Below are 22,546 nucleotides of genomic sequence, written 5' to 3'. Positions count from 1 at the left end.
CTTTTTCATCTTCCCATACTAAAACTGTGTACCCATAAAACATTAACTCCCCACCCACAACCACCATTCTACTCTATGAATTTAACTGCTCTAGGTATCTCATGTAAGGGGAATACAAGATTTGTCTTTTACATAGAGTCTCTATCACCTAGCATGTCTTCAACGTTCATCCATGTTGTTGCACATGTATACATTTTATAAAGGGAAAAACATGCATAGAATCATGGAACTTGAAATACTACCCAAGCTTTTATTTGCCTGAGCAAAGTGTTTAATTCTGCATACCTAATTTTCTTCTGAGCACATACACAGTAAAAATGTCAAATGGTACAAGAGTGACAATGAAAAGTGGTCCTCTTCCTAATCTCTACCCTCCTTATACCCAACTTCCAGTCCCCTTCCCTTATTTAACTTTTAAATTTTGGAACATAACCCCCAAGCACATGTTACCTTGCCTTGAGGATGTCCTATTATTAAGACATTCAGTTGGCCTATCAGGAGTGGCTAATCCGTCTCTTCTAAAAATACTATCATAAAGATCAAAAACAATGAACTTAAACTTTTTTTTTAAACATTTCACAAGTATTTCACCCAGTTAACACTCAATGAGCACACTATGAATGACGTCTTTGTTAGGCAGCATACCGAAGCAAGAAATATTATAGACCCTGGAGTCATGTAAAAATTAGTTTAAAACATCTCCTTTTAAGCCTCAGTTTCCTGATCTATAAATTAGAGGAGTAACACTACCTCATAAGCTGCTATAATATTTAAATGAGGAAAAATCTAAATTTTAGTACAGTTCCTAGTAATATAGCAAGCATTCAAATAATAGTAATAAATAATTCTTGGGCCACCTGGCTGGCTTAGTTGGTGCAACTCTTGATCTCAGGGTTATGAGTTCAAGCTTCACAATGTATAGAGACTACTTAAAAATAACATTTTAAATAAATAAACAAATAAATAAATCATTCTTAATTTCCTTCCCTGGGCACCATGGAAAGCACAAAGATGAATCAGAAACTCTGTATCCTTCCAAGTCCTTACAATACAACACAGGGGTTTATCTCATTATTCTCTTACATTACGCTGAGAACCTGGTTATTAATACAACTTCCAGATGGCCCACACTTACATATTTATGGATCTATTTCTAAATCTCAGTAAGTTATTTGAAAAAATAACTGTGACTTGAAGTGCTAGAATAAAGACAAAATTTGCTACCACGAGACCCCGTACAGGGTGTGTAAGCCTCAAGGCAGTCAACAGCAGACTTTGTGGAAGAGCAGAGAGCCCTGCGACTGAGAACCCACAATCCGGGGAACCTGGGTGGCTCAGTGGGTTAAAGCCGCTGCCTTTGGTTCAGGTCATGGTCCCCAGGGTCCTGGGATCGAGCCCCGCATGGGGTTCTGTGCTCAGCAGGGAGCCTGCTTCCTCCTCTCTCTCTGCCTACTTGTGATCTCTGTCTGTCAAATAAATAAATAAATAAATCTTTAAAGAAAAAAAAAAAAAGAACCCACAATCCACTCTAACTTACAGGCAAAAACACTATCCAGAAGAGTATCCATTTTGGACAAACAGTACTGGAAGTAAGAGTCACAGAGCAGCAAGAACTGGAAGCATTCCTAGAGATCGTATCTAGCACAACCATAGGTTTATAGAAGGGAAACTAAGCACAGAAAAAGAAGGGTTTTACCCAAAAGGTGACCTAAAACTAGAGCCTTAAGGCCCTTGGCCATCCGTGTCCCAATTCTTTCATGTCATCATGCTAATCGTTTACCTGTTAAAGAACCTTAAGGCACTTCATCCAGATGGCTCTGATTCCTCACCTTTCTTCCATTACTTGCCATCTAAGGAAAAAAGTTCTTTAATATGCCTGATGAAATCAGTCTTAAACATTCCTAAACCATCCTAAAATGTGCTCTACTGGAAGCCATAGGGGATGCTGAATAAGAATAAACCTAATTCACTAAAGGTCTATTTGAAAGAAAATTTCAGTAAACAAAAAACTATTAATTTTAGAGGTGGAAAAGAAGATGGTACATTCAGAGTCTATCTTCCGCAACTGCTTAGCTTTATTAAAAAAATTTCATCCAAAACAGAATTTAATTAACAACCCATTTACACCAGGACATTAGACCAAGACAACCAACTTTTAGATGAATCACATCTGCTTTCATTTTCAGAAAAGAGACCAAGCTTCATGACAGAATATCAAAAACAAGAAGATATGATCATATGCTGGAAAATCCATTAAAACAATCACCTTTGGAGATTTTTTGTTTTTCCTTTTTTAAATTACAAATCAGGAGTAGTTACTAGGTTTGACATGAAAGTCAATAACTACTTCTTAGAATACCACCAAACTAACTTATTTTCAACTAAACTATCAGAAAGAATCCCATCAACAATTTTGGAAATCTATCCCAAAATGTCCATATTCTCTGGTTCTAATTCTAGAAAATAAATTTGTAGCCAATATTAACCCAACAGCAATTTGTAAACACAATTTAGGGAAGCTCAAGCCTCCTCTTCCCACAAAATACCAATTCCCAAGAGCACTGAGCCATTCCCCTAAGCAGAACGTTCCTCACAAAATGCATCTCATTCCATCGCATTTATAGGTAATATAACAGCTCACCAGAATCAGTCCTATATTCTTAAGTTTAACTAGGAAAACAGATTACTACAACAATGGTATAGTCACTAAGAGAACTGTATCATCTGTCAAGTTGATTTTCTTTTTTAAAGATTTTATTTATTTATTTGAGACAGGGATCACAAGTTTGCAGAGAGGCAGGCAGAGAGACAGAGAGAGAGAAGAGGAAGCAGGCTCCCCACGGAGCAGAGAGCCCGATGCGGGACTCGATCCCAGGACCCCGGGACCATGACCTGAGCCGAAGGCAGAGGCTTTAACCCACTGAGCCACCCAGGCACCCTGTCAAGCTGATTTTTTAAAAAAAAATTTATTGGAGAGACAGCACGCAAGGGAGGGGCCTAAGAGGGAGAATCTCAAGGAAATTCTCGACTGAGTGGCGAGCCCTACGTGTGAGGCGGAGCTTGATTTCACAACCCTGACATCATGACCTGACCCAAAATCAAGTTGGACACTTAACCAACTGAGCCACCCAGGTACCCCTATTAAACTGATTCTTTTACATGGAGTTTTATGACTCATGTCATCCCTGATTTAGCAATCCTGCTTTTTATTTCTTGGAAATTGGGTTTTAGATACATTAATATTTTTCCAATTTCTCATGCATAAAGTTTAGAAGATTTAAGCCCTGGCAAAGGATTATAAAGGCCACTACACACATGCTGATCGCTGATGGTGAAGCTCTGAAACTTTTAAAAGAAAATACAGCAGGGTGCCTGGGTGGCTCAGTCAGTTAAGCATCTGACTCTTGATTCTGCCTCAGGTCATGGTCTCAGGGTCATAAAATCAAGCCGCTTCCGGCTCTGCTCTGCAGGGAGTCTGCTTCCTCCTTCTCCCTCTGCCCCCTGACACACTCACACTCTCTAAAAAAACATTTTTATAAAACAGAAGAAAATATAGGAATCTATATGAACTTATGAAAAAGGACTACAAACAAAATATTCTGGTTACAAACCATAAAAGTAGAGATTGATAAATACCTATATGTTTTAGAAAATCAAAATGAGGGGTGCCTGGGTGGTTCAGTCAGTTAAGCATCTGCCTATGGCTCAGGTCATGATACCAGGTCCCTGGGATTGAGACCCACAGGGAGCCTGCTTCTCTCTCTGACAGGCGCTCTCCCTGCTTGTGCTCCCTCTCCCCCAGCCCCCAGCAAATACATAAATAAACTCTTTAAAATAAATTAAAAAATTAAAATTTAAAAGAGAAAAGATTAATCTTCACCATCAGAGAAATGCCATCTAAAACTACAATAAAATATTTCATACTCCTAAGAATGAAAAAACTTGTGAGCGCCTGTGTTGCTCAGTTGGTTAAGCATCTGCCTTTGGTCCCAGGTCGTGGTCCCAGGGTCCTGGGATCATGTCCTACACCTCACACAGGGAGCCTACTTGTCCCTCTGCCTCTGCCCCTCTGTCTCTCATGAATAAATAAATAAAATCTTTAAAATTTTAAAAATATTTTTTAAATTTAAAATTTAAAAATTTTTGAAAAAATGACAAAAACTGTAAAATCTAACAGTATCATGTCATTAAGTGACAGAAATGTCTGTGAGAGACTATAAACTGGTATAATCTCTCAGGAAAATACTGCGCTAGTGTCCTAATAAAGATATGCATATCCTGGGGCACCTGGCTGGCTGAGTCAGCATGAGACTCTGGATCAAGCCCCACACTGGGAGTAGAGCCTACTTAAGAAACAGAAAAGAAACTGGAAGAAAGGAAGGAAGGGAGGGAGGGAGGGAGGAGAAAAGAGAGAAAGGAAGAAGAGAGAACGAAAGAGCGACAGATACACATCCTATGACCCAGCAATTACAGTTTTAGGCAAAAACCCTAGAGAAACTCTCACAAGTCAGCAGAAAATAAAACCAAGAATATTTCTGAGTGGGTGGCTCAGTTGGCTAAGCATTCAATTCTTGGTTTCTGCTCAGGTCATGATCTCATGGGTCGTGAGATCGAACCTCACCTGGGGCTCCACACTCACCGGGGAGTCTGCTTAAAAGATTCTCTCCCTCTGCCCCTACCCCATACGGCGTGTACATGTACTCTCTCAAACAAATCTTTAAAAAAAAAGTGGGGCATCTGGGTGGCTCAGTAGCTTAAGCTTCTGCCTTCAGCTAAGATTGCAATCCCCTCTGGGATTGAGTCCCACAGTGGGCTCCGTGCTCAGAGACGAATCTGCTTCTCCTTCTAACCCTCCCCACTCTCATGCTCTCTCTCCCACTCTTAAATAAATAAAATCTTAAAAGAAAAAATTTTTTTTGGTGGCACCGAGCAACAGAAAAATAGATTAAGTGTTATGTTCATACAGTGAATACTGTACAGCAGGGGCGCCTGGGTGGCTCAGTGGGTTAAAGCCTCTGCCTTAGGCTCAGGTCATGATCCCAGGGTTCTGGGATTGAGCCCCGCATCGGGCTCTCTGCACAGTGGGGAGCCTGCTTCCCCCTCTCTCTCTCTGCCTGCCTCTCTGCCTGCTTGTGATCTCTGTCAAATAAATAAAATCTTAAAAAAAAAAAAACTGTACAGCAATGAAAATGAAAAACACATATACCATAAATGAATCCTACACACAAGCCTGTGCAGAAAGTTACCAAAATAAATCAATACTAAACATATGAAGCTTAAAACCACAAAAGAATGATACCACATTTTGTACAGGAAAGCATGTATTTTTTTTTTTAAGATTTTATTTATTTATTTGACAGAGAGAGAGATCACAAGTAGGCAGAGCAGCCAGGGGGGTGGGGAGGGGGGCAGAGAGCCCAGGACTATGAGATCATGACCTGAGCCGAAGGCAGAGGCTTAACCCACTGAGCCACCCAGGTGCCTCAGAAAGCATATATATTTAAGACAAGTCTAGAAAAACCCGTACCTTGTTATTTTATTTGCGTGTCCCTTTACAAACTGTTTTTTTCTTTTTAATTTATACATTTAACAGAGAGAGCGAGAGATCTTGCACAGCAGGGGGAGCAGGAGGAGAGGGAGAAGGAGGTCCCCCACTGAGCAAGCAGGGAGCCCCATACAGGGTTCCATCCCAGGACCCCAGGACCTTGACGGGAGCCAAAGGCATCTGAGCCAAACATCTGAGCCACCCAGGCACCACACCAGAAGTATGTTAAACACTAAAAACAAAAACATGGTTGAGAGAACAGGAGACAATCCTAGAAGACTGAACTGTAGAAGTGGAGTTTTAGTTCATAAATTTATAAAATTGATCTCTTAAATATATCACTAACACTTGTACTATTCTTTGTATTTTTTGATGTCTTCATATTCCATGTTTTTTCAAGCAAGAAAAAAAGGTTTATACAATGCTGAACGCTATGGTGGTGCTCCCTTTAGATTCCCTTTCTCAGCCTCCAGAGAAAAGAGATCCTCTAGGATAGTGACAACAGAAGAGTACTAGCATTCCCGCGTGCCTCATAAACTTCTTGGTCAAACACATTTAGATTTTTGCAAACACTTTTAAAGAGTGAAATAGAATTCATAAAGCAACGTTCTTAGGGTCAAATCAAAGAAACAACTCCACATCGAAGGATAAGCCCATGTTATCTGCTGAACACCGGCAGAGTGGTAAGGAGCAAGGGCCTTGCAAACACAAGACTAACGCGGATGAGCGTCCTGACTCCAGTTTTGTGCAGGCTTGAGCATAACCTTTACCGATTTGCCCATCTCTAAAAAGTAGCTACACTAATCTTATAATCTATTGTGAGAGCTAAATGAACTGATATATGTAAACCACAAAGCATATTATATTCTAAAAGGTTGCAGTCTGGAGAGAAAAAAAAAATCCAAGAAGTTGGAAGGGAGAGGCACTTTCCCTCAGCAATGTACTTACATAAACATCAAGCAACAAAGAAAATCAAATCCTTAAAGTTAATTCTGTTTCCAGAATCATCTTCAAAAAACTAAGTTGATGCACAAATATCTATACAGTGGAAAGCAGAGATCAGGCTAAATCCCTAGGATTTTGGCTTATTCTGTATTAAATCCAGTTCAGGTGCTGACTGCTCAATGAGAGGAAAAAAAAAACACTAAATACTATATAACATAACAAGAAATGTAGTCAAAAAAAGGCTGTGCAGTTTTTTAAAATATTTTATTTATTTATTTTATTTATTTTAAGTAATCTCCACACCTGACATGGGGTTCAAACTCACAACTCCCAAGATTAGGAGCTGCATGCTCTACGGACTAACCAGCCAGGCACCCCAAGAAAAAGTATGTTTGTGTTTGTTTCTGAGACAGAGAGAGCGCGCGAGAGAATGAGCATGAGAGAGAGCACATGAGCGGGGGGGGGGGGGGGGGGGGGGGGGGGGGGAGAGGGAAAAGCCGGGGGGCGGGACAAGAAGGGGGGGGGGGGGGGGCGGGGGGGGGGGAGGGGGGGGCAGACGGAGACAGAGAGAACCCCAAGTAGGTTCCACACTAAGTGAATGGGGAGCCCAATGCAGGGCTGGATCCCATCATCATGAGATCATTACCTGAGCCAAATTAAGAGTGGGACACCTGGGGCTCCTGGGTGGCTCAGTGGGTTAAACCTCTGCTTTCGGCCCAGGTCATGATCTCAGGGTCCTGGGATCGAGCCCCGCATCAGGCTCTTTGCTCAGCAGGAGCCTGCTTCCCCCCTTCTCTCTCTGCCTGCCTCTCTGCCTACTTGTGATCTCTGTCTGTCCAATAAATAAATAAAATTAAAAAAAAAAGAATGGGATACTTAACCGACTGAACCACCCAAACACCTAAAAGAGTAAGTTTTCAACAGGAAAAGGTAGTATTTTCAACAGGATACTAGATTACTCAAGAGTTACTACAGGAAAAGCTAAGTTTTGCACACATACTGCTTTATGATAGGAGACAATATGTATACCAGGGCGCCTGGGTAGCTCAGTTGGTTAAGCATCTGCCTTCAACTCAGGTCAGGATCCCAGGGCCCTGGGCCTGAGTCCTGCATTGGGCTCCCTGCTCACTGGGGAGCCTGCTTCTTCTCCCTCTGCCTGCTGCTCCTCTTGCTTATCCTCTGTCAAATAAATAAATAAGATTTTTAGGGGGGAAAAAAAGGGTATCCAGGATTTATATATTTCAACAATGATGGGTTCTTATTCACCAAAAGGAATAAAGGAAGGATGAATAACCTAGAAGACAAAGCCTGTACCCCTTTAGTTTTGCTGTGAAAATTAATACCCAACACGAAACCTAAGATGCTCTCCTCAGAAAGTAACCTGTTTCTTGTTGGCAGATCTCAGATTAGTTACCAGAATAAGATGAGCTGAGAAGGGCAAGGTCAAAATTCTAGCTGCAGTAACATATTGTTACAGTTTATGTATACTTTTGACTATCACATAAAATCTTAATTTCCAAATAACCACAGCAATAATTCAGTTGATAACTTTGAAACTCAAGTGTTACCTTTCACTCACATTCATAGTTTATGTATGCAAATACATGACTCACTAATGATGAGAGTGGTTATCAGGTTTTATCAGGAAGCTGGCACTCTGGATGAACCGTATCAAAAATTTTTCCATTAAAAAAACTGCAGGGGTGCCCGGGTGGCTCAGGTGGTTAAGTCTCTGACTCTTGATTTCAAGTCAGGTCATGATGCTAACTAGCTAGGCTCATGAGATCAAGTCCCACCTCAGGTTCCATGCTCAGCGGGGAGTCTGCTGAAGATTCTCTCTCCCTCTATCCCTGTGTGTGCAGGCGCTCTCTTACTTTCAAATAGATAAATCTTAAAAAATTAAGCTTCCTTCTCTACAAGAAAAGATATTCAGGACGTTTGGATGGCTCAGTCGGTTGGGCATCTGCCTTCAGCTCAGGTCATGATCCCAGAGTTCTGGGATCAAGTCATGCATCCGGTTCCTTGCTCACCTGGGAGCTTGCTTCTCCCTCTGCCTGCTGCTCCCCCTGCTTGTTCTCTCTCTTACAAATAAATAAATAAAGTCTTAAAAAAAAAAAAAAAAAAGAAAGAAAAGAAATGTTAGGGTGCCTGGCTGGCTCAGTCAGTAGAGCACCTAACTCTTGATCTTGCATTCGTTAGTTTGAGCCCCACATTGGTGTAGAGATTACCTCTTTTTTTTTTTTTTAAGATTTTATTTATTTATTTGACAGAGAAAGATCACAAGTAGGCAGAGAGGCAGGCAGAGAGAGAGGAGGAAGCAGGCTCCCTGCTGAGCAGAGAGCCCGATGTGGGACTCGATCCCAGGACCCTGAGATCATGACCTGAGCCGAAGGCAGCGGCCTAACCCACTGAGCCACCCAGGCGCCCCAGATTACCTCTTTTTTTAAAAAGATTTTATTTTGGGGGTACCTGGTTGGCTTAGTTAGGCATCTGACCATTGGGTTTCAGCTCAGGTTGTGATCTCAGGGTTATGAGATCAACCCCCACACTGGGCTCCATGCTCAGTGCAGAGTCTGCATGAGACTCTCTTCCTCTCCTTCTGTCCTTTCTCCCCAAATAAATAAATAAATAAAAATCTTAGAGAGGCAGGCGGGGGCGGTGGGGGGAACACTGAGCAGAGAACCCAATGCAGGGCTCAATCCCTAAACTCTGAGATCCTGACCAGAGCCAAGGCAGAGGCTTAGCCCACTGAGACACCCAGGCGCCCCAGAAGATTTTTATTTTCATTTGACAGACAGAGAACACAAGCGGAGGGAGCAGCAGGCAGAGGCAGAGGGAGAAGCAGACTCCCCGTTGAGCACAGAGTCTGATGCAGGGCTTGAACCCTGGGATCATGACCTGAGCCGAATGCAGTTGCTTAACCAAATGAGCTACCAAGGGGCCCCTAGAGATTACTTTAAAAATAAATTTCAGGGCGCCCGGCTAGCTCAGCAGAGCAAGCAACTGTTAATCTTAGGGTCTGGAGTTCAAGCCCCACAATGCGTATGTAGCCTACTTAAAATAAAATGATAGGGGAGAGGGCACCTGGGAGGCTCAGGTCATGATCTCAAGGGTCCTGGGACAGGCCCCCCATCGGGCTCTCTGCTCTCTGGGGAATCTGCTTCTCCCTCTCATTCCCCCTCTGTGCCCTCCATGTCTCTAATTAATAAAATCTTAAAAACAGACAAACATAACTGGACACCTAGGTGGCTCAGGCAGTTAAGCATCTGCCTTCAATTCAGGTCATGATCCCAGGGTCCTGGGATGAGTCCTATATCATGTTCCTTGCTTGGCAAGGAGCCTACTTCTTCCTCTGCCTCCCACTCCCCCTGCTTGTGCAAGCACGTGTGCACTCTGTCTCTGACAAATAAATAAAATCTTAAAAAATAAAATACACGAGAGGCACCTGGGTGGCTCAGTGGGTTAAGCCTCTGCCTTCAGCTCAGGTCATGATCTCAGGGTCCTGGGATCGAGCCCCATACCGGGCTCTCTGCTTGGCAGGGAGCCTGCTTCCCCCCTCTCTTTCTGCCTGCCTCTCTGCCTACTTGTGATCCCGCTCTGTCAAATAAATAAATAATTTTTTTAAAAAAATCTTAAAAAAAAAAAAACAACGTGAATTTCTTTAAAGAAATATACCTTTAGTGGCTCTGTGGGTTAAAGCCTCTGCCTTCAGCTCAGGTCATGATCCCAGGGTTCTGGGATCTAGCCCCGCCTCGGGCCCTCTGCTCAGCAGGGAGCCTGCTTCCTCCTCTCTCCTCTCTATCTGCCTGCCTCTCTGCCTACTTGTGATCTCTGTCAAATAAATAAATAAAATCTTAAAAAAAAAAAAAAGAAAGAAAAGAAATAAACCTTTAAATAAATAAAAATGAAATGTTAAGCAGAACCCCTAAGTAAAAAACTATCAATGCAGAACTGCTCTGACTGAAATGGGAGGGCTGCTCAGAGTTCTGCCAGCTCAGTCTCTTCCCTCAATAGCTCCTTACGCACCCTCTTCACTCCAAATGGTATTTTAAAATCTCCTGTCCAATCCATATTTGGTTAAACTTAGTAAAAATTCAAGAAAAACCAATCACCATCACAAACTACTTAGACAGTCACTTCAGTTTTACAGAACAGCCTTTAGAGAATGGGTTTTGAAAACCAATTTTTATAAATCAATTTAGTAATTCACTTACAAAAGATGTACACATTGCTAGAACAGTTTGGTCAGTTTTGACAAAATATACTGTGAAACACTACCCCAACCAAAATATGGAGTATTTCAGGGGCACCTGGGTGGCTCAGTCAGTTAAGCGTCTTGACTCTTGATCTCAGCTCAGGTCTTGATCCCAGGGTCGTTGAGTTCAAGCCCCAGGTTGGGCTTTAAAATATATATATATGGAATATTTCTATTATTCCAGAAAGTACCTTCCTGCTCTTTTGCAATCTCGTCACCTACCACCATACAAAATCATTTTCAACTGGTAGCTTAACAGAATCTGAGTAAATCAGGATGTAACAGTGGGAGAACTTCCAGAGACTGCCAACCTTATTCAGCATATGTCTTCCCATATAACTGACCCTTCTTTTAGTATTTAATAAGCCCCTTCTAGGTGACAGAGAACATCCTAGCTGTGGGAACTCAGCAGTGAATCAAACAAATCTCTGCTTTACTCTCTACAGAGGTGAAGACATAGTGGATTATAGTAACATCCCACAGGGGTCCCCTGGGTGGCTCAGTCAGTTGAGCCTTTGACTCTTATTTCAGCTCAGGTCATGATCTCAGGGTCACGTGTGAGGTTGAGCCCCCTGTCAGACTCTGCACTCAGCAGAGTCTGCTTGTCCCCCTTCTTTTCCTCCTCCCTCTGGGAGCACATGCGCACACTCTCGCCCTAATAAATAAATAAAATTTTAAAAATAAAATAATGTCCCACAGTAATAATATGCTGGGGGGTGGCGAGGTGATGAAAGGAATACCCTATAGAGTGGTCAAGAAAGGCCTCATTCAACAGGCGCCTAGGTGACTCAGTCAGCTGGGCATCTGCCTTTGGCTCAGGTCCCTGGGACTGAGCCCCATGCTGGGCTCCCTGCTCAGCAGGGAGTCTGCCTCTCCCTCTCCCTCCACCCTTCCCCCCACTCATGATCTCAATTAAATAGAATCTTAAAAAAAAAAATTTAAGACTACACAAAGTACCACTTCATTTTATCTGAAACAAGAATTTATTCTTTTTTTTTTTAAAGATTTTATTCATTTACTCGACAGAGACACATCACAAGTAGGCAGAGCAGAAGGCAGAGAGGGAGGGGGAAGCAGGCTCCCTGCTGAGAAGAGAGCCCAATGCGGGGCTCCATCCCAGGACCCCGCTATCATGACCTGAGCCGAAGGCAGAGGCTTAACCCAGTGAGCCACCCAGGTGCCCGTGAAACAAGAATTTATCTTCAAAAATTCACCCAATTTTTTCTAGTGGGCAACCCCCCTCTGGCATCTGACCAACTTCCTCAATCTTCTCCATTTTTAACGTGTTTTTCTGATAGCCCACAGTCTGCTAGCCAAAGCTATTAATCAAGACTGTAGGGACACATCTTTTAGACACATTGGGGAAGCCTGGATGTAATGGAGCCCTGTAGTGAAGAAATCTGATTAACTTTAGAACGCAGTCTCTTTTGATGTCCTCTATCAATTCTTTATTTATAATGCCCTTATTATCAAAATAGAAGGAAAAAATTGAGTTACTGGGGCGCCTGGGTGGTTCAGTCTGTTCAGTATCTGCCTTCCACTCAGGTCCTGATCCCAGGGTCCTGGGATGGGGCCCCTCATCAGGCTCCCTATTCAGCAGGTGTCTGCTTCTCCTACTCCTCCCCGCTGTGCTCTCTCTTGCTCTCTTTCTCTCAAATAAATACGTAAGATCTCAAAAAAAAAAAAAAAAAGTGTTATTACCCCTCAAAAAACAAAAGAGCTACAGCATTAGTGAAAGCAAAGCAATGGACTTCATATAAGCATATTAAACACACCTTGGTCCTCATGCCTAAAGACAAGTGCCAAAAGTCTTCTAATTAGACATTCAGCAACTTCTCTTTGCTTGGCCTTCTATGTTCTGAAACAAGCCCAGCTATGCAGTTACCACATTCCAAATGCTAAAAAACAAATCAGGGGCGCCTGGGTGGAGCAGTGGGTTAGATCCTCTGCCTTCAGCTCAGGTCATGATCTCATGGTCCTGGGATTGAGCCTGCCCCGCACCCCACATAGGGCTCTCTGCTCAGCAGGGAGCCTGCTTCCTCCTCACTCCGCCTGCCTCTCTGCCTGCTTGTGATCTTTCTGTCAAATAAATAAATAAAATCTTATTTAAAATAAAAATAAATAAAAACCAAATCAGGCAGAACAAAAATGAGGACACCCATGCCAGCTAAAAGGCATGGGTTGGGGTCAGATCAATGCCTTCAGGCTTTCTAAAAGCCCTTGGGTTTCCAGAGTTTGGAAACAAAGTAATTCAATGTTTTGGACTTATCTCCCTCATTGGCCTGCAAAAAATAAGGCAACAAGACATAAAACAATTTTTAATAGCAATATTAACATTAAGAGAAAAAAAAAAGACTTAAGCAGCAGTATTAGAGACCTGTATCATGTATCTAGAACAGGGAGACCAAACTCAGGCGCCTACAGATAGACAAGTAATAAGATATAAAATAGTATCAAGTGACACTTCACTGCATGTCAGGGATAAATAAATATCAGGCTGCAGGGAGGTCTCTGACAAACTGGAGAGGACATGCCCAACTACAAAGATGGCTGCTATGAAGGTCCAAGGCTGCCATAACTGATTTTTCAAAGGCAGCCTGAATTCAAATTTTTACATAAAACCTCGTTTTTTGATGTTGACAACAAATTCAAATTTACAAGACTGTGTGAGTGAGCCAATCAAAACACACCTAGAGACTGGGTTTAGTCCATAAGCCTTCAGTTTTCAACCTCTGCCGTAAAAAGAAAAATACAGGGTTCTTTCAGTGATACATTTCTAACTCTGGGGTACAATGTACACCCTATGCTTCCAATAACACACTGTCGTGTAAAAATATACCCAAAAATAGAAATCTACATCTGAAATCCCTAACTGCTAAAAGAAAGCAAAAAGAAAATGATCTTGCTCTTCATACACTAAAGTGCTCCATTTGTAGGAACTTTCTTCCAGTGGAAGAAAACAATAGGAAATGTATTTTCATGAAACTGAGTTCACAAATGTTGAGCTTCCTCAGCACGTGCATTAGCCCGTAACTTGCAGACAAAAGGAAACTAAAAGATGATCAATGGCACAGCATTTAACCTCGATTAAAAAAAAAAGTTCCCGGGGCGCCTGGGTGGCTCAGTGGGTTAAGCCGCTGCCTTCGGCTCAGGTCATGATCTCAGGGTCCTGAGATCGAGTCCCGCATCGGGCTCTCTGCTCAGCAGGGAGCCTGCTTCCTCCTCTCTCTCTCTCTCTGCCTGCCTCTCTGCCTACTTGTGATCTCTCTCTGTCAAATAAGATCTTAAAAAAAAAAAAAAAAAAAAAAAAAAGTTCCCATCAAAGACTAAGAAAGGGTGCCTGGCAGGCTCAGTTCTCAGGGCAACTGTTGATTTGGGGGTTGCGAGTTTTGAGACCTATGTGGGGTGTAGAGGTTACGAAAGAAAGAGAAAAGGACAAAGAAAAGCAATCTTTTAGAAGGATACCCCAGACTCAACTCTGCTGAGAAGCTGTGGGCAACTACATTTTTATGGGTTATAAACCTGCATTACAGGCTCTAAAGCAGTGTTCTTAAATTTTGAGACTAATGAATAAGATGGAAGGTATCAAACCTTTGAGAAAATGCACTCCCTCACAAAAATTTTTACGACTCATGGGCCCCTACAGTCCATGGACCAAAGATTAAGAAAGAATGGCCTGCTCTGAAGAATATTAAATCTATGTTATCTCCAAACCCCCCACTTCTTCCCACCAATACATCTCCATTCCATCCTTCTACTTTAGGCAACTACCATGTCTGGCCTAAACCAGTACAGCAGCCTCTTAAATTATATCCCCCCGCATCTTCCATACCTCTGCAAAAGTGATTTTAAAATATCAATCAGAAGACTTTGACTGCTCCTCCAAACAACCTTACCTGTCTGTCTGTTCTGTAACCACTCTTCTCACTTTGTCAGCTACTTTGGGCCTCTTTTCAAGGCTGAAAGCACTGAACTCTCCCCATCTTCAAGTTTTGATGCTTGCTGTTCCCTCCACATGAAATGCTCTCTCCTACAAAACTGTATCCTCACTTATGCCCGAAAGAATTTCTCTAACCACCCTTAGATCTCCCTTGTTAGTGTCTACTAGAGTCCCTGCTTGCTATCCCCACATCACTTTTCTCAATCTGTCATTTGCTTACCAGTTTTATCTTACCCCACTCTATTGGAACCTCTCCAACAGCAAAACCCCTTCTGTCTCACACCCCCCCTGTACTCCCAGAGCCTGGCACAGGAGCCAGTAGATGGTATGTTCTCAAGGACTATGTGTTGAATCAATCAGCCAAATACTGAACGACTCAATCTTACATGTTTACAGAGTAACTATGGGAAGCAATCCATCAAAATCTAATTATTTGAGAGAACAGCATTAACCACATTGCCTTCAATTCAGGATGTCATTGTGCCCAAGACAAACAGGCTAGCATCTCAACAATCTCAGTGGTTGAGACTATCCATTCTAAATAAACAGCTAATTGTTGTAGGTCTGCTCTCTCGGTCAGCCTCATCTCTCCCCACCTTGGAGTTAATCTCAGCAGTGTTCCAAGCTTCCTCCTATCAATTTCTCAGGACGAAACAGAACACTCTTTTTGTAACCTGCAGTTTCACTGGCTAAACCAAATTCAAGAAGTGCGTGTATGTGACCTACCGTCACTAGGATTATTACTATCACCACCACCACTAAAATGGGTACATCTGCAGACTAAAAATGTCAGTCTCCAAAACCGAAGACCCGTCACTGATGCCAAAAGAGTTAAAAGAACAAAGTGATAAGCCTGTATTCAACAGAAAAGTTTTATAGATAAACGACTTCTTCTGAAAACTTCAATTCACTTTTTACAAGATACAATCAAACCTAAATGGATGCAGAGTAAGCTTGTTTTTTGATACTGCTAAAATGTGTGCCCTAGTTCACAAAATGGAATTCCCAGCAAAGAGCAAACTAAGCCCGAGTTGCTCCACAAGTTGCTCAAGGCAGGAACCGTTGCCAACAGGCTTCTACTTAATGATACACACATCAAGCTGTTCAGAAAACCGAACACAGTATTTCCACAAACAAAAAAAAAAAAGGAGGACCATCAGAAAGGAAAGGAAAACGCTAGTGTTGACACCTGCCTTTCCACCCTGGGCCCACCATCCAAAACTCCTATAATGGTAATGAAGATAATAACGATGTCGTTTAATACTTGTCAGGAAATGAGCTAAGCGGTATTCAACTTAATCTCATTGAATCTTCACAATCAGTCTATAAAGTAGCCACTGTTACTTACCGCTATTTTACAGATAAGGAAACTGAGGCACCTGGAAGCGACGGCCCTGGACCTAAAATCAAAAGCTACCAGGGCCAAAATTTGAACCTAGGCAGGCTGGCTCCAGGATGAATCTCTTATGTTGCCACCTGAAGCTTCACTGGCTCTCGGCCGCCAGGCTCTACCACATTCTGAGGTTTCTCCTTCAATGCAATTAACAACCTCCCCGTAAACACCCTACGACCACTGATGGCTCCGAACTTCTCGGCACCAGCGCTACTCCCCAGCTTCTGCCGCCATGCTCCACCCTTAAGATTTTGAAAGACAATAAGAGGAGCTGATAAAAGTTGCTGAGGTGCTAAGGGGAGCAAAAAACAAATAGAACAAAAAAACAACAAAAAGAAACTGCCCCCTACAACCAGAACACACGCCGATCACCACTGGAATGCAAGTCGGCCTCACCTCCAACCCAAGAGACTGAAATAAAAGTGGGCGCACAAATGTTCCCGGAGCAGATAAATTTGGACTATGCCTCCTCTGGCCGCAAGGCAGAAAAGACGGACTAACATTTACTGAGTGCCAGCCACATGCGCCCTACGAGGGCAGAACCAGGCCAATGGAGAACGGGGCGGGGGGAGGGGGAGTTAGCACTCAAAAGAGTTCCGGGAAAGGGAGAAATCCAAATAATGGGGTTCCTACGACTAAAAAGAGAAATGGGAAAGGTGGAGGCCTCTTCCTCGAAGCATGCAGGAAGGGGGAAAAAAGGGTAGGAGCTGCTCGGGAGAAAAGGCGGCCCAGGGCGTCGGAAGCTAGGCCGGAGCGAGGGGAAGCCCTGAAGGGCGGGGAGGGGGAGGAGCCGGAGAGAGCGGGGCCCGCTCAGAGAAGGCCTGGGGGTAGGCGCGGGGGAGCGGCTCCGTGCCGGACCTGCCGGGGACCCTGACCCAGCCGCCGCGGAGGAAACATAAAAGACAAAACAACTAGAGCCGGTGGAACTGCCCTAATCCCCATTAGAGGCCCTCACTCACCTGGGCCCACCGCGGCGATCGCAGCTGCACCTCGCAACGGCACAACCGGCCCGAACCTCGCCCCCGCCCGACAGCGCGCCCCGCGTCCCCGCTCTCCGACGGCGGCAGCGGCGGCGTCGCCCGCTGACTCCTGGGAAATGTAGTGCTAGGCCTGTCTCCCCTTGCCCACTTGATGGTCGACTGAACTACGTTTTCCACAAGGCAAGGCGAGCGTTGGGCCCGCCGCTTTGCGTCACGCGCCAGGTTGTCGGCAGTCACGTGGGTTCCTCCGTTCCATCCCCTCCCCCCGCCTGGGTGGCCTGGGGAAGAAGGAGGGAGGTGGACGGAAGGGGCGGGGGCGTTGCTGACGCCACTACCCCCACCATTTTGGAACCAGCCTGGAGGGAGGGCCTGAGCCCCACCCACTGGCGGCCTTCTTCTGTTGTCGCAAGGTCTCTGAGCTGAGACTCCGGGCCCCTGGCTTTCAGTGTCTGCCCTGCCACCTTTCGTTTTGTGACCTTGAGCAAAACGTCTCCCCTCTGTGAGTCTCGGTTTCCTCCCCTATGGTATGACTCTGGTAATTTCTATCCCATGGAGTTACTGAGAGAGTCCGACAAAGTAAATCACATGAAAGCGAATTACAAGAAAGCGCAACTCAAAATGGAGTTGTTTTTATTGTGATAGCGTGTCCTCTTTCGGAGACCCAGAAGCCGGATGGGTCAAGCTCTGACCGGCCTCATCTCCCACCACCTCCCCGCTTCCCCCGCCCAGGACCATAGGAGCACAGAAAAAAAAGATTTTCTATTAGTCCTGTGGAGCTTGTTAAAATGGATGCCACTCACCTATTAAGCCAGAAGTTTCCTAGGAAGTACAGGCTTGGAATCTGCATTATGAACACTTCTCCAGTGATTCTTACGCATCTGCAAGTACGAGAACCACTGCATTTATCAGGGTTTTGCACAAGCTGCTTTCCGCGGGAATTAATGCACTGATGAACCTCCAGCTTCCAACAGAGCTCGAATATTTCCTATGAAGCCTTCCAAGTTTACTAGCTGCCCCCATATCCACTCCCACAGTATCTTTGCACCTTATTCTATAAATATGTTTGTCTTCCCCACCAGACTGCCAGCTCTTTGAGAACAGAGATTGGTTTTGGTGGATTTCTGCATCCCCAGGGCAAAGTGAAAAAAGTGAGTATGAAATAATACTTGTCAGGAAATGAAGAAATCAGCTCTTCTGCCAGAAAAGTCTCAACTCAAGTCTCAGACCTTGTCACATCAGCCCTCACCCTTACGGACCTCAGCAGCATGTGCTTCTTGAAAGGTTCTGATTCACCCTTTTTTTTTTTTTTTTTAAATAGGCTCCACAACATGGGCCTTAAATTCATGACCCTGAGCTGAGCTGAGATCCAGAGTGAGACACTTAACCCACTGATTCCCCCAGTTGCCTCTCAACTTGATTTTCATTTCACAGATTTTCTGAGTGCTATATGCCATGCCCAGTGCAAAATACTTGGAACACAGGAGTAAACTACAGGGATACAAAAATATATAGTCATTCCTCCTGGTTTCTGAAATACTCTATGATGGATCTCTTCTTACCTCTTTCCCACCTCCACCCTTGGCCTGCCCCAAAACCTTCCTCCTAGTTGCACCCTCCTCCCTCTCTCTCATTCAGTCTCTCGAGTGACCTCTCTCCTTGAATGACCTCGCTCCTTGAGTGATCTGGCATACTCAGGTAGTTTCTCCATCTCTTCTGTGTATTTTACTCCCTTAATAACATCCTGACATCAACTCAGATCGTTCCAGATGGTTAGAATTTGCCATCCCCTGATTTTCCACTGGTATCTCAAACTAATCCTGCAGAAATCTGAAACTCTTTTTACCTCCAATACAACATTGCCTACTTCTGTAGTTAATTGCTTATATGTCTGCATTCTTTACTAAGCTTTGAGTTCCTCTCAAGAAAATCTTATCACTACATTGATTTACTGAGCACTTACTAAGGGCCAGGCCTTATGCTAGAACCTCAGGAGGAAAATGATAAGCAAAACAAATGTGGTGTATGCCTTCACAGAGCTTGCTTCTCACTGGAGAGACACATTAAGAAATCTATTGCTGAGGGGGCACCTGGGTGGCTCAGTCGTTAAGCGTCTGCCTTCCACTCAGGACATGATCCCAGGGTCCTGTGACTGAGCACTGCGTGGAGCTCCCTGCTCAGTGGGAAGCCTGCTTCTTCCTCTCCCACTCCCCCTGCTTGTGTTCCTTCTCTCGCTGTGTCTCTTTCTGTCAAATAAATAAATAAAATCTTTTTAAAAAAATTTTTAAGTCTATTACAAAAAATAATAACCCTATTACATATATGATTAGTTACCAGTGTGGTAACTGCAACACAGGATAGTATGTGTTACATGCTATGATGCTATGATAACAGAAGTTGGCAAACTATAACCTACAAGCCAGTCCTAGCCCTCTTTGGCTTTGTATGGCCAGAAGCTAGGAACTGTTTTTATATTTTTTAAATGGTTGGGAAAAAAACAAAAGAAGACTACTATTTTGTGACATGTGAAAATTATATATGAAATTCAAAGTTTAGCATTCTAGGGCTGCTATGACACAGAATTAAGTAGCTGTGGGATGGGTGCCTGGGTGGCTCAGTCAGTTAGGAGTACCACTCGTGGTTTCTTCTTTTCTTTCGTTCTTTCTTTTTTTTTTTGAGATTTTATTTTTATTTACTTATTTGGGAGAGAGAGACAGATAGTGACAGAGATAGCAAGAGAGAGCACAAGCAGGGAGGAGAGGAAGAAGCAGGCTCCTGCTGAGCAGAGAGCCCAACACAGGGCTTGATCCCAGTACCCTGGGATGGTGACCTGAGCGGAAGACAGATGCTCAATGGACTGAGCCACCCAGGCACCACCACCCCCACAACTCGTGGTTTTTGCTCAGGTCATGATCTGAAGGTTGTGAGATAGGGCTCACCAGGGAGTGTGCTTCTCTGCCTTTGCCTCTGCCCTTCCCCTGGCTCACGCGCGCATGTGTGTGGCTATGCCTCTGCGTGTTCTCACTCCCTCTCTCTCTCTCTAAAATAAATAAGTGGGGCACATGAGTAGCTCAGTTGGTGAGCATCTGACTTCTGCTCAGGCTTTGATATTGGGGTTCTGGGATGGAGCCCCTCATTGGGCTCCCTGCTCAGCAGGTGGTCTACTTGTCCCTGGGTCTCTTCCCCCCACACACACTCATGCACTAGCTCGGGCTCTCTCTCCCAAATAAATTAAGTAAATAAATAAACTAATCGTTAAAAAAAAAAAAAAGAATTGAGTAGCCGTGACGTTTTGTGATCTGCAAAACCTAAAATATTTACTATCTGTCCTTTATAGAAAAAATTTGTTCACTCTTGACATGGAATCTGAAGATTCTGACCTAGGAGGCTTCACTGAGGAAGTGACGCATAAATTCCTTGTCAACCAGGCCAAGAACTAGGGAAATGTACTCCAGGCAGAAGGAACAACACATGGGAAAGCCTTGTGGCCTGAAGGAACTTGGCACATCCTAAATAATGTTAGGCCTGCCATTGACTCTTTAGTTCCTAAAACACAGTGAGCCTGGTGAGGTCCTAACCAACCAGATCTGCTGGGTCTGATAGTCCAGGTGGAAGTTATTGGATTTTACTCTGAGAGCCATGGGAAGCCATTGAAAGATTTATAAGCAGGGGAGGAATTCAGATTTCCTTTTGTAAAGGATTATTCTGGCATAGTCTGAGAATGGATTAAGGCAAACCAGAATGGAGTAGAGCGACCAATTAGGAAGTTATACTGCAGTTCCGATGAGAAGACACGATATCTTGATCTAATGGGTTTTCAGTGGGGATGAAGAAAAAGCAAGCCGATGCAGAAGATGCTCAAAAGAGATTTAGGAGAGCAAATCTACTGATCTTGATGACTGACTGGATGAGGGGGGCGGGGGGGAGGAGTCCAGCCTTAGGTTCCAGCTTGAGCAGCTGTGTGGATGGAAGCACTATTATTGACTCTCGCCCACTCTGCTTGTACAAGGCTGCCCACACTCATGACAAGATATTGGAATCCATTACATGCCTGGTCTCCTGCAGAGAACCATCTCCTGGAAGGCAACCATGAGCTTGTTCTTTGTCTTCCTAGAGCCCAGCAGCAGTCTAGGCAAAGAACTGGCAGCAGTATATGTCTATGGACTTTTTCTTTTTCTTTTCTTTTTCTTTTTTTAAGATTTTATTTAGGGACCCCTAGTGGTTCAGTTGGTTAAGCCTCTGCCTTCAGGTCAGGATCCCAGGGTCCTGGGCTTGAGACCCTCATTGGACTCAGCAGGAAATCTGCTTCTCCCTCTGCCTGAGGCTTGCCCTGCTTGTGCTCTCTCTCTGACAAATAAATAGATAAAATCTTTATTTGAAAAAAGATTTGGGGCGCCTGGGTGGCTCAGTGGGTTAAAGCCTCTGCCTTCAGCTCAGGTCATGATCCCAGGTCCTGGGATCGAGCCCCGCATCGGGCTCTCTGCTCAGCCGGAGGCCTACTTCCTCCTCTCTCTCTGCCAGCCTCTCTGCCTATTTGTGATCTCTGTCTGTCAAATAAACAAATAAAATCTTTCAAAGAAAAGAAAAAAGATTTATTTGGGGTGCCTGGGTGGCTCAGTGGGTTAAAGCTTCTGACTTTGGCTCGGGTCATGATCTCAGGGTCCTGGGATCGAGCTCCACGTCGGGCTTTCTGCTGGAGCCTGCTTCCCCCTCTCTTTCTTTCTGCCTGCCTCTCTGCCTACTTGTGATCTCTGTCAAATAAATAAATAAAATCTTTAAAAACAAATAAATTAATAAAAATTTAAAAAGATTTATTTGAGGGGCGCCTGGATGGCTCAGTGGGTTAAAGCCTCTCTGCCTTTGGCTCAGGTCATGATCCCAGGGTCTTGGGATCGAGCCCCACGTCAGGCTCTCTGCTTAGCGGAGAGCCTGCTTCCTCCCCACCTCCACCGCCTGCCTCTCTGCCTGCTTGTGATCTCTATCTGTCAAATAAATAATTTTTTTTTAAATCTTAAAAAAAAAGATTTATTTGAGAGAGAGAGAGAGAGAAGAGAGCATGAGCAGGGGGAGGGAGAAGCAGGCTCCCGGCTGAGCAGGGAGCTGGACACGGGATTCAACCAGAGGGCCCCCGGGATTGTGACTGGATCTAAAGGCAGACTCTTTTTTTTTTTTTTTTTTAAAGATTTTATTTATTTATTTGACAGAGAGAAATCACAAGTAGATGGAGAGGCAGGCAGAGAGAGAGAGGGAAGCAGGCTCCCTGCTGAGCAGAGAGCCCGATGCGGGACTCGATCCCAGGACCCCGAGATCATGACCTGAGCCGAAGGCAGCGGCTTAACCCACTGAGCCACCCAGGTGCCCCTAAAGGCAGACTCTTAACCAACTAAGCCACCAGGCACCCTGTCTGTGGACTTTTACTAGTACTTATTTCTCTGTTTCTTTTTTTTTTTTTTTTTAATTTTATTTATTTATGAGAGAGAGCGAGAGCGAG

General features: G+C 44.1%; 1 protein-coding gene across 3 annotated transcripts in view; it reads right to left on the bottom strand.

Annotated features, from left to right (window-relative positions):
- Nucleotides 1-17,147, bottom strand: part of THRAP3 (thyroid hormone receptor associated protein 3) — a 75,709-nt gene extending 58,562 nt beyond the window's left edge. For 2 of the 3 annotated variants that reach the window (XM_059377267.1, XM_059377269.1), the window contains exon 1: nucleotides 17,038-17,147. The gene's annotated coding sequence lies outside the window, so the exon portion shown is untranslated. The remainder of the gene's footprint in view (nucleotides 1-17,037) is intronic. The other variant, XM_059377268.1, reaches the window with a different exon arrangement.
- Nucleotides 17,148-22,546: the final 5,399 nt, after the last annotated feature.

The sequence above is a fragment of the Mustela nigripes genome, chromosome 14, assembly GCF_022355385.1.
Source record: "Mustela nigripes isolate SB6536 chromosome 14, MUSNIG.SB6536, whole genome shotgun sequence".
NCBI classification, from domain to species: domain Eukaryota; kingdom Metazoa; phylum Chordata; class Mammalia; order Carnivora; family Mustelidae; genus Mustela; species Mustela nigripes.
Note: the sequence above shows the minus strand (reverse complement) of the source record. Positions and strands in the feature narration are given on the sequence as shown.